The sequence below is a fragment of the Limulus polyphemus genome, unplaced genomic scaffold, assembly GCF_000517525.1.
Source record: "Limulus polyphemus unplaced genomic scaffold, Limulus_polyphemus-2.1.2 Scaffold947, whole genome shotgun sequence".
NCBI lineage: Eukaryota > Metazoa > Arthropoda > Merostomata > Xiphosura > Limulidae > Limulus > Limulus polyphemus.
The window spans coordinates 324,295-341,493 of record NW_013666557.1 but is presented as its reverse complement, the minus strand read 5'-3'; the positions used below and the strand labels follow the sequence as shown (position 1 = coordinate 341,493).

The 17,199-nt window shown below is 34.5% G+C and overlaps 1 long non-coding RNA gene across 1 annotated transcript in view; it reads left to right on the top strand.

The window, feature by feature from the left end:
- LOC111086241 overlaps positions 1-16,996 on the top strand; it is a 30,461-nt gene extending 13,465 nt beyond the window's left edge. The window contains exon 2 of the long non-coding RNA XR_002610969.1: positions 16,579-16,996. This is a non-coding gene — a long non-coding RNA (uncharacterized LOC111086241). The remainder of the gene's footprint in view (positions 1-16,578) is intronic.
- The last annotated feature ends 203 nt before the right edge of the window (positions 16,997-17,199 follow it).

Here is a 17,199-nt window from a genome sequence, read left to right as displayed (position 1 = left end):
AAGGCAGATAGTTAACAGCACTCACCGCCAATTGATTGGTTACACTTGTCTAACCAAACAGTGAAATTTTAATATTTCTCTTTAAGCGCACCTACAGCCAAAAGTGCGAAGTTTTTAGTGGCAAAAAGACGCGAATCACGAACCCTCGAATTCACAGTAACGCCTGACCTTTTTCACATTGTGAATAAAAATCATAGCAACAAGTTATGTGATGATATCAATATCCAGAGAGTAAATATGGCAACTCTACTTTTATATTAAAGCTATAAAACAGAGTGTAAACATCTTGAATATTAATTTATCTTCTTTTTTTTATAGATTACAAATATACTTTGCCGCCAGTGGTTTTAAGTTTGAAGAAACAGAAATAATATATATGTTTCTCCAGGAGAGGCATAAGATGATTTGTATTAACAGTGGCAAAGGTTAAGTTCAAGCTAAATAAGGTATTGTTATATATTACAAATATACTTTGCCGCCAGTGGTTTTAAGTTTGAAGAAACAGAAATAATATATATGTTTCTCCAGGAGAGGCATAAGATGATTTGTATTAACCTTTAACTGTCTATACCTTCTGTACTGAGACTGAAAGAAATTTGATGATCTGCTAAGGTAGTAAAAAGTGTTGATTTCTAACACCAAGTAAAATAGTTTAGTTGTCTGTAAATGAAATAATTTTTAAGTTTAGGAAAATCGTTATTCTTTGCTTGAAATGTCGTATCTATTGAAACACGTGCGAAGAGACAGACAGTTCGTTTATGACTGATTTAAAACACAATGTTTCAAGCGTAATTAAAATAACCCAATCAAAAGTGACGTTGTATATATAAACAAGTTCTACATGTTACAAGTTTTAATTGCAAAATTTACACTCGGTTTTTGGTTTGGGTTATAAATGTAACATGAAATATGTTATATAAATATTTACATTCAGTTAAATAAAAGTTGTTTATAGAGAGAAAAAATAATACATTTATGACTTTTTTATTTTGTTTTTGTTTGCTTTAGGGCAAATCTACACAGCGAGTTATCTACGCTGTGTCCAGGATCGAGCTCCGAATTTTAGCGTTGTAAGACCTGGAGCTTATCACGTGTTATCATACACCTGCAATAAATATAAACTTAAAATAAGACCCAAAACCCGAGCGTTTTCGAATAGTTGACTATTCTTCTTCATTTCTGATTTATTTGTGACAAGATGAGGTAATTGTTCATCATGTATGATGAATGATGGTAAAAATTCCAAGAGTAATGTCAGCTTGTTTTTGGAGCAATAAGATTAGAATGTTCAGAATGATTGAAACAGCGACATCTGCGCTATCCGTAACTAACACAGTAATAAATAAAAATAATGTGCGTGTTCTGACGTATTTATGGATGTCAAAATCCTTTCATCTTTAAGTGTTTAAAGATAAATCATAAAATATGAATCTCATTTTGAAACACTACCTATGTCTAACATTTTTGAGTTGGTATAAACTCAAGTCACAACTTTAGCCTTTTACATATATGTGTTTTGCGTTCAAGCTAAATAAGGTATTGTTATAGGTTACAAATCAAAGACAAAAACAAAAGTCTTTGTTAAAACGACAGAAATGGAATATCCACGAGGCTACGCGGAGTTCTTCATTAACAAACCCGATTTCGCAGAATACACTGGGTTCAGAGTTCTGATTAATCCACAAAGCTACACCATGGGCTATCTGTGCTCTGCCCACCACGTGTATCGAAACCCGGTTTCTAGCGTTGTAAGTCCGCAAATATACCGCTGTGCCACTGGGCAATCAATTTAAGAAAGAAAGTAAGATAAAATATTTTTATCGAATTGATGTGAAAAACGTGAGTCATAAATACGATTGAGTTTTGTAGAAGTACATGTTTAAACCTTGATCAGTCACAAAACACTACGTTACTAGAGAGGGTAGTTAATTTCCTTTGAAGTAATAAGCATTGTGGAAGGTGAGAAAACAATAAAATTATCTACACTCCTATAAGTAATTCATAACCATTTGCGATCTACAAGAAGCACCACGTGTTGAAGAAGCATTGAATACAGTTTTATGCTATCCTTCTAGCATATTGGTATCATATATTGTTGTTTTTCATATTACCTTCTGGAATTTGCTTGGGGAGTTTTTATGTTTTTCTGTAAATCGAACAAGACGGGTTGAAATTGATCTGTGAGTCAGTTTTCAACCAAACATTCAAGCACACATTTGGTTCTTCTTTTTCTAAACTACTCTCAAGTATCTAATCTTTCGAAAGAGAGATAGAAAATCATCATCATTTACGTTTAAAAGAGCATTGACAGAAGTCATTTAGTGCTCTTCATAGATTTCTGTTTCAATTGCTCTCTCCCTAAGCACCTTAACTTTTTGTGAGTTCTGGTTGACTTAGCCTAACCACTGGGTACAATAAAACTTACTTTAATACAGTCATCGAGGCAGCCAAAAAGTAACAGCGACAAGCACATATAGGAAGCCAATAAGTTGTTTAGCAAAAGTGTTCCTTGTCCGTGGAAAAGCACGCACGTTAGCGGTCGATGGAGCCAATTTTTCTACCCTAAATATCACATGAATTTTCCGTACTCACAAGCAGAAAATAACAGTTACAATACTTAAGTGTACTTTTTGTTTCTGATCTGATGAATTACCAGAGCCACCATTCAAATATATTTGTTTCAACCCACGACTTACACATACAACATTGTATATGACTTTATTTTAACTCGTAAGGGGGGAATATGGATATAAATATCCCGCTAACAGGTACCTCTAAACGCTTTTTCTCTAATCCGGCGGTTCTCAAACTTTAGAAACCCGAAGACCCCTTTTAGTTTGTTTTTTTCGCGGATCCCCAAACTATCGATAATTTTTTTGCTTTCAAAGAAAAGGTTCAGTATACATGAGAAACTGTATTCCAAAATTAAATGTTTCAATTCATATAAATTTAATTTTACGTAAAAGCCTTTATATTTCTTTAAATCGCATTTCTTTAAATATCTTTATGAAATTTCGGACATGACTCGTGGACCCCTTGGAGTACCCTCGCGAACCCCAGTATAAGAAACGCTGGTCTAATGCATATCGAGTCGGTTTCTAAACACTACTCCCATTATTTCACGCTTCAACATTACTCCAATATTTCGTGTTTCATGATGTTTTTCTGTATAAAATAAGGTAAAAGAATACGTCATAAACAGTTTCAAACAAACACGCACACACACACACACACAACGACAAACTGAAAACATACATTAAGAGGATCCTTTGACATACACCGGGTCACTGGAACATACGTCCGGTTTGAAAACGTTGACAAATTTCCGCGAATCCTTACCACTAGTAGCTACCAGCTGGGACACGCGCTTACATCGTTCATATAAATCACTGTATGAGTTGTCACAGAACAGTGGCAAAAAAAAAATCTAACCGTCAATGTTTTGCTGGAAAACAAACGTTGATTGAAGCTTGTCTAGTTAGTAATAAATTAATGTCCAGTTATTGATCACATAAGTTGCAAGACACTTATATTCATATACAAGATGCCTGACGTCAGTTCTAAAGCTTCAATAACCCTTTGATTACTAACATAGGTGCTACCCACATCCATAGTTTTTGTCTTTATTATGTATCATATTTGCTACTAATGTGATTAAATTTGGGCCTAGCGTCTGGTAATAACTAATTCAAAATCAATTATTGAATTGTTTAAAAGAAAAATCAATTAATCCAGAGTGGCATATGTATACATATATATACACATAAATCATGTTGTATATTAAGCCTATTTCATAGGAATGTTAACATGTGTAGTATAAACCAAACAAGATATACTGTAATAATGAAATGATAAGAGATCAAAGTTATAGAGCATGTTTGCTTTAAATAGTATTATGTCTACGCTAACCATATCGCTTCCAATTATCACGAATAATTGATATGCTAATATGTTTCATTAACGATATATCATTTTAATAACTTATATTTTAACTTTGCAACAACAGTCTATTTAAACATTTACAAATGTGTCATATGTTAATTATTTATTTGTTTTAAATTTCGCGCTAAGCTACTAGAGGGAGATCTATGCTAGACGTCCGTAATTTTGAAGTGATAAGTTAGAGGGAAGGCAATTAGCCAACATCACCCACCGCCAACTCATGGGCTACTATAGTCAAACAGTTCACCATCATTCTTATTACGCACCCATAGCGTGATTTTTTATCTTCAGTGGTAGCGGGACACAAACTTGGGATCATCAAGCCACAAACCAGCACGCTAACAACTGGGACAGATTAAGTCAAAGTAAAATTTACACGTACTTCAATTTGTCTACTTCTAGTAGTTTTAGTAGTTAAAAAGTACCAAACCAGGAAGCGGGAAGAAATACTACATACTTTCAAACGGTGGAATACGGACTATTTCCTCTGAGATTAGTTTGAGAGAAGTGGTCTGTTTTCACCTTTGTTGTTACTCTATATTTGACAGATTTAAAGAAAAACTCATAACGTTAGGACACAGTATCTTGAAAAATATAAACTATGTACTTTTGATATATTTATTTGTTGTCTATCGAGCTGTGTTAAAAAAAATCTTACATTTCCTTCCGAAGTATGTTTTTGAGGATACATAAATTTGAGTTGTTAATTTTTTTTGCGAAACCGTACCTCCACAAAGACATTCGATTTGATGTCACATTAAAGAGTTTAGTACACATAAATATACAAAAGCCATAATCCAAAACTCTTATAACTTTTGAAGCTGTTCTTACGATAGTCACTAGCAGTTTGTTTGGAATTAAGCACAAAGCTAAACAATGGGCTATCTGTGCTCTGCCCACCACGGGTATAGAAACCCGGTTTTTAGCGTTGTAAATCCGCAGATATGCCGCTGTGCCACTGGGGTGTTCTGTTAGTGATGCCCCCAGTGGCACAACGGTATGTCTGCGGACTTACAACTCTAGAAACCGGGTTTCAATACCCTGTGGTGGGCAAAGCACAGATAACCCATTGTGTAGTTTAATGTTAAACTTTAAACAAACAAACACTCACAGAACATATGAAGTTTCGATTTATTTATACTAAACAAAGCTTTATTTTTACAGAACAAAAATTTTTTTCAAATGTTGATACGAATCTTAAATGATAAAGCATCAGTAATGTTGTTAAATGTGTTCATGACATATTTTCATTGACGTTACAAGAGTTTTCATTTAAGGCGGTGACGTAGAGAGTAAAAAAATATTTATCAAAAATGTTACCCATACACACAGAGTGTAAAAGAAACTGCCTTCGTGACAAAGGAATACCGCTCCTAATGAAGTCACAGAATAAAGACAAATATATATTTTTATGTTTACAAACTTAATGGAAAAAATGTCCAATTATCACTTAGTTAATCGTTGGATTTTATGCAGAACCGTTGAACAAAATAGACATGCTGAATACTGTTGTTGCCTCATTTGGGATAATTGGATTCAAAATATATATATATACATCATACATCTTTTAATTTCTTGTTTTGGCATAAAGTCTGAAGAAACATCATCATGTAGCCAGTTGATAGAGTTTTTAAACATTTCAACACATCCAGCGAATGGTTCTCCCCATCACATGTCTCCTATCAGATCACAATATTCAGGAAAAAGCAAACACTCGCGTGTGACTTTTGTCATACTACAATGTTCAACAAGAAGCAAACACTCGCGTCTGACTCGTGTAATACTACAATGTTCAGGAAGAAGCAAACACTAGCGTGTGACTCTTGTAATACTACAATATTCAGGAAAAAGCAAACATCTCGCATGTGATTCCTATCATGCTGCAATATTCAGGCAGCCAGTCAGCAGCACTCTACCACCACGCCATTCACGCTAAGGAATTGACTGTCACTCTTATAACGCACTCACAGCTTAAAGTGCGGGAGGAATATTTTGTGGTAATAATTAAAAATTCTTTCAGAAAACAAATTCACTATGTCTTACTTTGTTTGTTTGTTTGTTTTGAATTTCGCGCAAGGCTATCTGCGCTAGCCGTCCCTAATTTAGCAGTTTACGACTAGAGGGAAAGCAGCTAGTCATCACCACCCACCGCCAACTCTTGGGCTACTCTTTGACCGTCACATTATAACGCCCCCACGACTGGAAGGGCGAGCATGTTTGGTGGGACGGGAATTCGAACACGCGATCCGCAGCTTGCGAGTCGAGCTCCCTAACCACCTGGCTATGCCGGACCCACTATGTCTTAGAGAAAACACGATATTCGTTCTATTTGTACAAGGTCCAAAACTAGCTACGCTTAACAAACGTGGTTCCGGATAAACACAAGGGCAAATGTGTGAACTATACACAACCTTTTGTGCAACTACGAGGACACATGTAGTTATATGTAGTACGTATAACGTTTCTGAAATCGAAGTATGAATATTCACAATTTTGAAATAAGAAGTGTTGAAATATTTTAACATCTTGGATTGACGAACTTTGATATGATCATCAAATTATCATGGTCTACGCATCTTTATATTATTATCAAATTATCATGGTCTACACATCTTTATATTATTGTCAAAGTAACATGGTCTACACATCTTTATATTATTATCAAATTAACATGGTCTACACATCTTTATATCATTATCAAATTATCGTGGTCTACACATTTTTATATTATTATCAAATTAACATGGTCTACGCATCTTTATATCATTATCAAATTATCATGGTCTACACATTTTTATATGATCAAAACATAAACCAATACTTTAACGTTTAAAAACAAATTATATATTTGTATTTCGTTGTTATTCGGTGACCGACAAATCAATAAGAACAGAAAGGACTATCAATTAATAAAAAAAACAGTGGTACAGCATGTAGCTTTGTGCTTAACTACATACAATCAAGTAAAAGTGGGATATGAGCAGAACAAATGTTAAATATGTAATGAATCTATATTATCAAAGAAAATAGAACAATGTTCTCAAGAAATAAAAAACAAATTATATTTATATATTTTGAAAAATAACATTTTGGAAATTTATTGTACAGTTTTGCCCGAATGTCTAATATATTTCACGGGTCATGTATTACCTTGTAAGAAAATCTCAAAAAAAAAACTTTCCAAACTCAGGAGTATAAAAATACTTGGAGCAGAACGTTTTAAAACCAACATGTTTGTTTGAAGTTAAGCACAAAGCTACACAATGGGGTATCTGCGCTCTACCCACCACGAGTATCGAAATCCTGTTTTTAGCGTTGTAAGTCCGCAGACATGCCGCTGTGCCACGGGGAGAGCTTAGAACCAGCATCAGAGAATATTTAAAACTTGTGCTGTGCGTAGCTTAAGTCTTATTTATTGTAAAATAATCGTAATAGTAATTTTTTTCTTTTTCAATCCAGAGGACGAAAGGCTCCAAGCGGATATTTTACAAACAAACTAATATTTATATTAAAATATCATAACAAACTTTTGTTGTCACAAAATCGTCCATTATTGTGAACTTATTTTAAAATTTTGGTGCAAGGCTACGTAAACGGCTATTTGCGGTTAGCCGTTCTTAAGTTTGAGCTGATAGATTAGACTTAAGTCAGCTCAACAACATCACCGATCATTATCTGCCCGAATAGTTGGCTTTGACAATCACTCTCACAGCGCAACGGAACACGAGCCATGGATCTTCGAATTCACGATCCGGCCACGCTAACAACAGGCCAAGTCCAACTCAAAATTTTTCATACGATTACAGAAATGTATGTTTTTCTTTCGAACAATGTTATACAAATTACAAATTTTACGCCTTTTGGTTTCCAATAGCGGCTTTCGGCGTTTAACAAAACCGTGAATCTTAGAAAACGTTCGATATTTTTAATTTTTAATTACAAATATATTTTCCACAAATTTAATTATTTGTCTAATATTCTGCAGAAGCATTAAATAATTATAATCTATTTTTACCGAGAAACAGAAGAACTAATAGCTCGCTAATAACTATTCTCCGTCACGCTATACACACTTAATTGTAAATAGAAACAGCTTATAAATGTAGATGCTAGATGGCGCCACCATATTGATACTTTTCGAATATTATGAAATATTGTTATAACTAGTGATACACACATACAAACAAACGTTATCATTTTGTGTGTCAATTACTATCAACGAAGGTGTACGAAAAGATAACAAATAAACATAAATTGACTCTAGCTATCAGATGTACTTCCTTTACCAACTGAATTACTGAAGAGACTCATTTTAGATCTTACTATTTCCTAAACTCTTTTATAAGATAGTAAAACCTCACCTAACCTATAATTTGTCATTGACTAACGCTGAAAGGAGAGTGAATACCAAGCTTCCAATAAAACATCTAAAAATTACAACAGATCTATTATGCGATTAAAATCGATGTAGAGCAAATGTAACACAAAATAAGTAGAATCTATATGCTACAAACCTAGAAGGCTCAAATTAGTGGTTTAGAGAACAAAGTTGTTGTTTTTTTCCCCCAAAACCCAGGAAACTTTGCAGAAGTAATGATTTTGTCGCATGAATTAGACATATTGAATAGAATAGTTGCTCGAATGAAAAAAAAATCATTGAGGTTTATTATTGTGATTATTTACCATACTTGTGAAAGCATGGATGAACAAGACCAAACACAAAAACTGTTACAAACTATTGGTTTAGACAGTTAATCTCCCTAAACATCCTATAGAAACGTTCACGAAGAACTTCTCAATGAATCTCATATAATAGAGCGAGTGATGAATTATAATTGAAATATAAAGTGTATGACGAATTCTAATTTAACCAAAGAGCAAGTGATGAATTCTAATTTAACCAAAGAGCAAGTGATGAATTCTAATTTAACCAAAGAGCAAGTGATGAATTTAACCAAAGAGCAAGTGATGAATACTAATTTAACCAAAGAGCAAGTGATTAATTCTAATTTAACTAAAGAACAAGTGATGAATTCTAAGTGAATCATATACAACTATATATACCAAGTCCAACGGTCTTGGTCAATCTTTTGATCCAAGATATATAACCTGTTTCCATGTAGTTAGTTGCATTAGTTTTTACTTTTGGTAATTCTAGTTTGTACATTTGTTGTTAAGCAAAAAACTATCTGTACTGTGCTCACAACAGAGATCTAGCCCGGAATTTTCAAGTTATAAGTCTTCGAGCGTAATGATAAGCCAATAGGTAGCAGCATATGAGGGATACAGTAAAAAATAACTGATGGTAAGGATTAATAAGAAAGAGTAATAATCCTAGAGACTGTTGGTTTTTGGTCTTAGAAGTTTTTATGTTTCCAAGAAAAGTCAGTTATAGTTTTTTTAAGTTTTAATAAACACCTTATTAAATAGTTTTCCAAGTCAGTTTCTTATAAGGTTGCACAAGAAATTTTGCCAATCTTACATTGAGGTAAAATGAATCTATGTTATACAGTAAGAGTGTCTTTTGAAGAATTAATTGGAACATATTGGTAAACATCTGATACACGAAAATGTAGGATATAAAATACAATATTCCAGAGATATCTTCCAAAGTACCAGCTAGAAAATATTATATTTAATAAATTATAATTATATGGTAGTCCTTAGATCGGAAACGATGTACCGAAGAGAAATGGTAACCATAGAAATGTACATGGGGAACTAATCAATCTATAGCTAAAGATATGAAACACATGAAAGTACTCATATCAGACATAGGTTGATTTAAAACTAATGATATGTTGTACAGCACGATGGAAACTTGCAAAAGGGAAAATTTTTGTTGCTGTTGAGGATTTTGTGGAAAGCTAAAAGGAAAGCAGCTAATAAACAGCACCAACCGCCAACTCTTGTCTGACTAAACAGTGAGATTTGACGGTTATTCTTACCATACAACATAACCATAATATGCGGAGCGTGTTTTTGTGGTAATAGAGCACGATCCATTAATTCTCTGACTCACTGTCCTAGCAAGCTAACAACTTGGCCCTACCCGGCCACAATAGAAAAAAAAACTGGTTTTTCTCACCCATAATATCCAACGTAGTAAATAGACAGATCTTACACGTGAAAAGGTTGAATATTTTTAAACCAAACAAAAGGTAAAGAAACTGTCATGAAATATTATATTTGTATAATAACTGACAAACATAAATAAATTAGAAAATGACTATGTCATCAGAGGGAAAAAACAATCTTCAAACAAACCTTTTATTTAGAGCATTAATAGAAAAAGTAAGGAAGCTGTAATAAAGTACTTTATTTGTACACTAATAGAACACAACATAAATAAAGAAAATGTCATCAGAGGGAAAAAAGAACAGTCTTCAAACAAAGCTTTTATTTAAAACATTAATAGAAAAAGTAAGGAAGCTGTGATAAAGTACTTTATTTGTACACTAACAGAACACAACATAAATAAAGAAAATGACAATGTAATCAGAGGGAAAAACAAAACTTTATTTAAACATATTAAATAACACACTAACATTTCTTTTCGAAACTTCTGACTTATTGCATCCAAATGACAGTTGTTTAAAATGATTTCTATAGCTTTTTTAAAAATGTCGGGTACAAATGCGGAGATCGAGCATTTTCCGGCCTCAGTTCTCATCTTCTAGGGCAGCCGCCCGCCGAAGCGCTATACATTGTCGCCTGCTAATGTACATTTTGTCTCCACTCAACGTTGTTTGGAGGTTAGCGAGCTGAACCGACCCTTAGCTCCTTACGAAGACTGTCATTAAAATCCCATTTCGGTTTTTTCTCGCTCGGCACGCTTTCCTCGGTAGCTAGCGCACCGAAACGGGTCGAAGTCTCGATTACCCGGTCCAGAGCCTGAACCCACTTTCTCCGCTTTACTAATGACCGACATGTAGGTCATTTTAGTTTTGGACAAGCTGCACTGGTCAAGGATCCCCTTTCCCTTACACAATGATAGCACGTGACGGATTTCACGAGGCGTCATGTAAGTTCTGATTGTCCCTGATTTAAGATAAATTTGAATTTCTTTGCTATTAAATTGCTAAACGTTTCCTTCAACTGATCTGTAATCATCAGATAGTACCATAACAATAGTCTCTCGTATCAACATATAGTTGGATTAGTCTCTTGTGGTTAATGACATCACGTGAAAACGTGTTATAGATACTGCCATAACAATAGTCTCCCGTATCACCATATAGTTGGATTAGTCTCTTGTGGTTATGTGCTATATATACTGTTATGACACTAGTCCCCCATATAACCATATAGTTGAATTAACCTCTTGTGGTTATGTGCTATAGATACTGTTATGACACTAGTCCCCCATATCAACATATAGTTGGATTAGTCTCTTGTGGTTATGTGCTATAGATACTGTTATGACACTAGTCCCCCATATAACCATATAGTTGGATTAACCTCTTGTGGTTATGTGCTATAGATACTGTTATGACACATATCACCATATAGTTGGATTAACCTCTTGTGGTTAATGTCATCATGTGGAAACGTGTTATAGATACTGCCATAACAATAGTCCCCCATATAACCATATAGTTGGATTAGTCTCTTGTGGTTATGTGCTATAGATACTGTTATGACCCATATCACCATATAGTTGGATTAACCTCTTGTGGTTAATGTCATCATGTGGAAACGTGTTATAGATACTGCCATAACAATAGTCCCCCATATAACCATATAGTTGGATTAACCTCTTGTGGTTAATGTCATCATGTGGAAACGTATACTATAGAATCTGCTATAACACTAGTCACTCACGTCATTATGGTCTTTCTTCTTGATGGTTTTATAAATGTCAGTAGACATATTGTATCAAAATACTATTGTGTTTCATTTACAATATTTAGCATAAACAACATGAAAGAAGAAACAACTTTTAGAGAGTTAGTCACACAGACAGACAGATGTGTTACCTGACACTGTTACATAATAACTGCCCCATCACGACAGATATACGTGTATGTACGAGTTCTTTAGTAATGAATTTTGATATTCCAGTAGCAGTAACAGATGCTTTTTCTCATGCACAAGGCTCTAATCATACCGCTAAGCAATAGAATCTGGTTAAGTTTTCAACAGCCTCCGCTTTCTGCTGTGATGATAGTTTTACTAACATATCTGATACGTTATATATAACTGCAGTGACATAATGGAGCGCTAAGTGAAATGTATCGTCAGTTTCATCACGTGGATTTATTCAGTACAAAATTTACAAGTAGCACCAAATCATCACGTTTCAGGCATTTAACGATATTTACTAATTAAATAACAAAAATTATAACTTCCCATTTGTCAGTTCTACTACATATATTAAGTAAAATGAACACTAATAAATTAACAATAAGACCAACGTTAATAAGCTTATAATCTAATTAACGTTAATGGACTATTAATACACTTATGGCAAACAAAGTAAGCAATGTTCAAACGACTAAGTTAACTGTGAATAGCTTAAATAACATGGAAAACTTGTAACTGCCGTTGTGTTTACTTCTGATTTATTTTATTAATTTATCTGTTTTATTAATAATGTCGTAGTATCCAATTATTCTAAGAATCCGTGAGTGAAAGCAAAGGAGAATATGATGTAACATAGCAATCACACTACATCAGTGTCGATGAGACCTATCGCAAAATACAGCTCATCAGGCCGGCTGGAATACGACAAACGTAGCATTTATCTAGGCGCTGTATAGCACCAATTTTCGCGAAAAACAACTGTTAGAGCAAAGCCACATTGGGTTAGCTGCTGTGTCTACAGCGAGGAATCGAAACCTCGGATTTTGTTAGGGTGTGAATAGGATTAAGAAAATGAATTGTAATTATTATCAATTTCATTTAAGTCATTTTAAAAATCAAAGTCTTAGATAAGAATTAATAGAACAGAATTATTTATTTTATTTCTATTTTTTTATTTATTATTTCTTATTATTTTATCCGAATTAACTTTACTATCAGTCACAAGAACTGTCGAACCAGCAAGCTAGCAACTTTAAGGATCTACATTTTTGAAGTTTCATTGTTTTCGTTTCTGTTAAAGAGGTATCACATGGCCTTTTGCTGCATGTAGAGTTATCGAGATAAAAAACAACAACAACTCTTCAGTTCAGTAAAGTAAATATTTATTTGTTGCTGTTTGTTATTAAGCACAAAGCTACACAATGGGCTATCTGTACTCTGCCCACCACGGGTATCGAAACCTAGTTTTTAGCAGTATAAGTCCGCAGACATGCCGCTGTGCTACTGCGGGGGGGGGGGCATATTTAGTTGTACACCGTGTCTATGAAGACGAAAGTTTCACAAAGTGTATATAACCCTCACTGGACAACATTATGCTCACAATAGCCTAAACGGTCAGTCCCAAGATCTGTATGGTTGTCCCTAATATGATCTACGTACCAGAGAAAAGGCGACCATTTTGCAACACTTCTAACTGAATAGTAACCACGGATGAAAGTTCTATATGTGTTTGTGAGACTTAAGAATGTAACTTCTTGAGTCCGAGGACGTTATTCAGCTCCAGTCTAGGAAGAAAACAAGAACCAAAATATCTATTTTGGCAGGAACTATTCCTAAAATGGTGACTTGGTACTCCATGTAGTGTAGTGTAATGACCAATGAAGAACTCTCTGAACACGTATACTAATTTCACCACTATGAGATTAAGGACAGCCGGGCACAACGTAAATATAAACAAAAACTGAAAATGAAAAATCAAATTACGCAAACTCTGAGTCCAACACTGAAAGCAAACACCTTATACAGTTATATAATATACCTAGAGCAACTGCAGACAACAATTACTCTATTATTACCTAGTCTTAGCATCAACAGTTAGTCCTGGCGTAACTATAAAAATATTAGACGAATGTGTTTAACAGAAACGTAGTTTAAAACCGAAGCTCACAGTAAATCCTAAGTGTCACTTCTGTACGGATCTTGTAAACCGCCGGCTGTCGCTTAAAGGAAAAATTGAGGCCCAAGTTGAATCATTTATGTTGTTCAAGGAGATAGCGCTTCTATATCGTTATAAGACAGCTTCAGAATATACATTTCTCAAGATCTCTAGCATATTACTGCAAAACAACGCCACATCTCCAACCGTCAGATCAGAACTGGTGATAGAGTATTCTATACATTTCTCAAGATCTCTAGTATATTACTGCAAAACGACGCCACATCTCCAACCGTCAGATCAGAATTGGTGATAGAGTATTCTATACATTTCTCAAGATCTCTAGCATATTACTGCAAAACGACGCCACATCTCCAACCGTCAGATCAGAACTGGTGATAGAGTATTTTGATATTTTCACAGGTATGAGCAGAATTATTCAAGCACTTACCACATACTTCCTTCGCACATACGCAAGAAACTTTTATGTTGCTATATACGTTAAAACTCAAATATATATATATATATTGACATGAGCCTATTTATTAAGGCAGTTAAACGGCTTCTAATTCTAATATCCGTTGAATGAGTTCTACACAAATATAAAATGAAAGAAACCTCAGGTGTTGTTTCGTACTTACTTCAGTAGAGGCAAGTTTACTATTATCACTGACCATAAACCACTGGATCTAATCTCCAACCATTGAGTCTAATAACTTCAACTAGTTTAGCACATACTTCACTTGATCCACAACCGTAGCGCTACAACAGCAGACAGGACTGATCTGATGTATAGCATGTTTATTTCGTATCTTGTATTGCAGTGCCCAAAGCGATGACGACAGGAAATGCTAAGCGAAACAAATACGTACGTTATCTACATAACTTTATTATAGCTACGTTAAAAAAACAGAAGATCGAGATGGTATTCTCAACATTCAAGAACTGTCCACTTCCGTTCAAATGATCCGATTATTCAAGAAATAAAACTAATCGTTCATTATAAGAACGGGCAGTTTCAGCAATTCGTGAAGACAAACATTTACTCACATTTACATTTGTTGTATACTGTCCTAAGGAGCTATAGTGCAACTTCCCACAGTACCACTATTTACTATTCAACAGTGAGTTTTATACTGTCCTTAGGAGCTATAGTGCAACTTCCCACAGTACCAATATTTACCATTCAACAGTGAGTTGTATACTGTCCTAAGGAGCTATAGTGCAACTTCCCACAGTACCACTATTTACTATTCAACAGTGAGTTGTATGCTGTCCTAAGGAACTATAGTACAACTTCCCACAGTACCACTATTTACTATTCAACAGTAAGTTGTATACTGTCTTAAGTAGCTATAGTGCAACTTCACACAGTACCACTATTTACTATTCAACAGTGAGTTGTATAGTGTCCTAAGGAGCTAAAGTGCAACTTCCCACAGTACCACTATTTACTATTCAACAGTGAGTCGTGTACTGTCCTAAGAAGCTATAGTGCAACTCCACATAGTACCACTGATTACTATTCAACAGTGAGTTGTGTACTGTCTTAAAGAATAGGGAACTATAATACACCCCCACACAATGCTACTTAATATTATTCAGAAGTGAGCTGTGTGCTGTAAGGAACTGTATTGCAACTGCACACAGTACCACTGATTACTATCTAACAGTGAGTTGTGTAAGTTAGTTCCCAAGGAACTATAGTGCAATTCCGTACAGTACCATTAATTAATATTCAACAGAAAGTTGCATATCTTCCTAAAGAACTGTAGTGCAACTCCACACAGTATTTACTATTTATTATCATTCAACAAGGAACTTATACCGTCCTGCCATCTAGCGGGAAGTTAATAAAGGAAAGTAGCATTTGAAGAAATAATTTTGCATACATCTTCTTACTTGAATTAAATTTTGTTCCCTTTCTCTACTGCAATGTACATTAATTATTTTAACCAATAAGCAAAATTTATCTTACTCTATCTTTTTTTGCATTGTAAGCTACAATGCAGCCACAAGAAGATGAAATTGTTAATTATAATACTTCTTCTGAAGTAAAATATCTATTATTTTATTATTTTAATCAATACGTTGTTGTATATATTTTACAAAGTATTTTGTAATTCAGTAAAATTAAACTATGTTGCTTGTTTCTCTGACAGATTTTTTATAGCCTGTAAAGTGGAAAAGTCACTTTATTTGTCTTAATTAGTGTCTCCTTTTGTAGTCTTAAGACTAAACGAGTTACTTCATAAACCTTAAAATCGGGACTATTAAAGAACCTGTAATGTAATCATTTATTATGTGAAAGTTATTAAATATGATATAAGGTGAGTATTTATAACGTGAAAATTATCAAACCTTATTCAAATAATTTACTATATCGCGAAAAGTACAGCATTATATAAGTAGATTTTTTACATGGTTTTGTAAAGTTATTCCTTCTCTGGTGGCATAGCACTGTTAACACTGAAGAAATGTATTAAAGAACTGCTTTTAAAGTTGAGAAAATCGACCATAAAAAAAGGAAAATAATGTGCTTGTTTTTACATAACATATAAGAAACGTACATACGTATCATGTAACTTTCATAATAATTTCTATCCAATGAACATTTCTTTTCCAGCCTCCAAAAGAAGTCTAACCCTTTTCTTCTACCTATAACTGTTTTTCAGAGGGACACAGCTGAGCTTCAGCGGTGCCGAGAAAGACTTAGGGCGGAGAGCAAAGCTGTCCTCATCCAGGTATCCATCTATCAAGACGACAGAGACTCCTCCTGAGAAGGCTGGGCTAGCACACTTAATAACGGTCTGGGTGCTGAGATACACAAACACGCCGCACCATAGTGCCCTGGGGAGACTCACCCTCGGCGCCAGCCCATTGGCTGTGTGTATAGTGAATTCAGACGGAGTTAGGAAATAGGCCTTTAATCCACCGGCTCTGTCCACAGAACCCGCGAAGTCTCTCGTCATTTGTTAACTGAGGGCAATCAATGAAAAACTAAATGGTCAAATACGAAATCATCCCAGCAGGACCCTGGGAGACTCAGAACTAATGATGTACCTTTTCAAAATAAATGAAGTGTGATTACAAGACCAAAGGTGTCTTTGGTACACCTATGCTATTATTTCACTTGTTAAGGTGAAAGATTGTTTATTACAAGGTCGTACATTTGTAGTATTGCCCTAGTTTGTTTAATCACAGATATCATCGTTAGAGTCAACATAGTTGACTTTTGTCAATCCACAGACTAATTTAAAGGATGACTAATGTCACAATTTCCTCGAGTGCAGAAC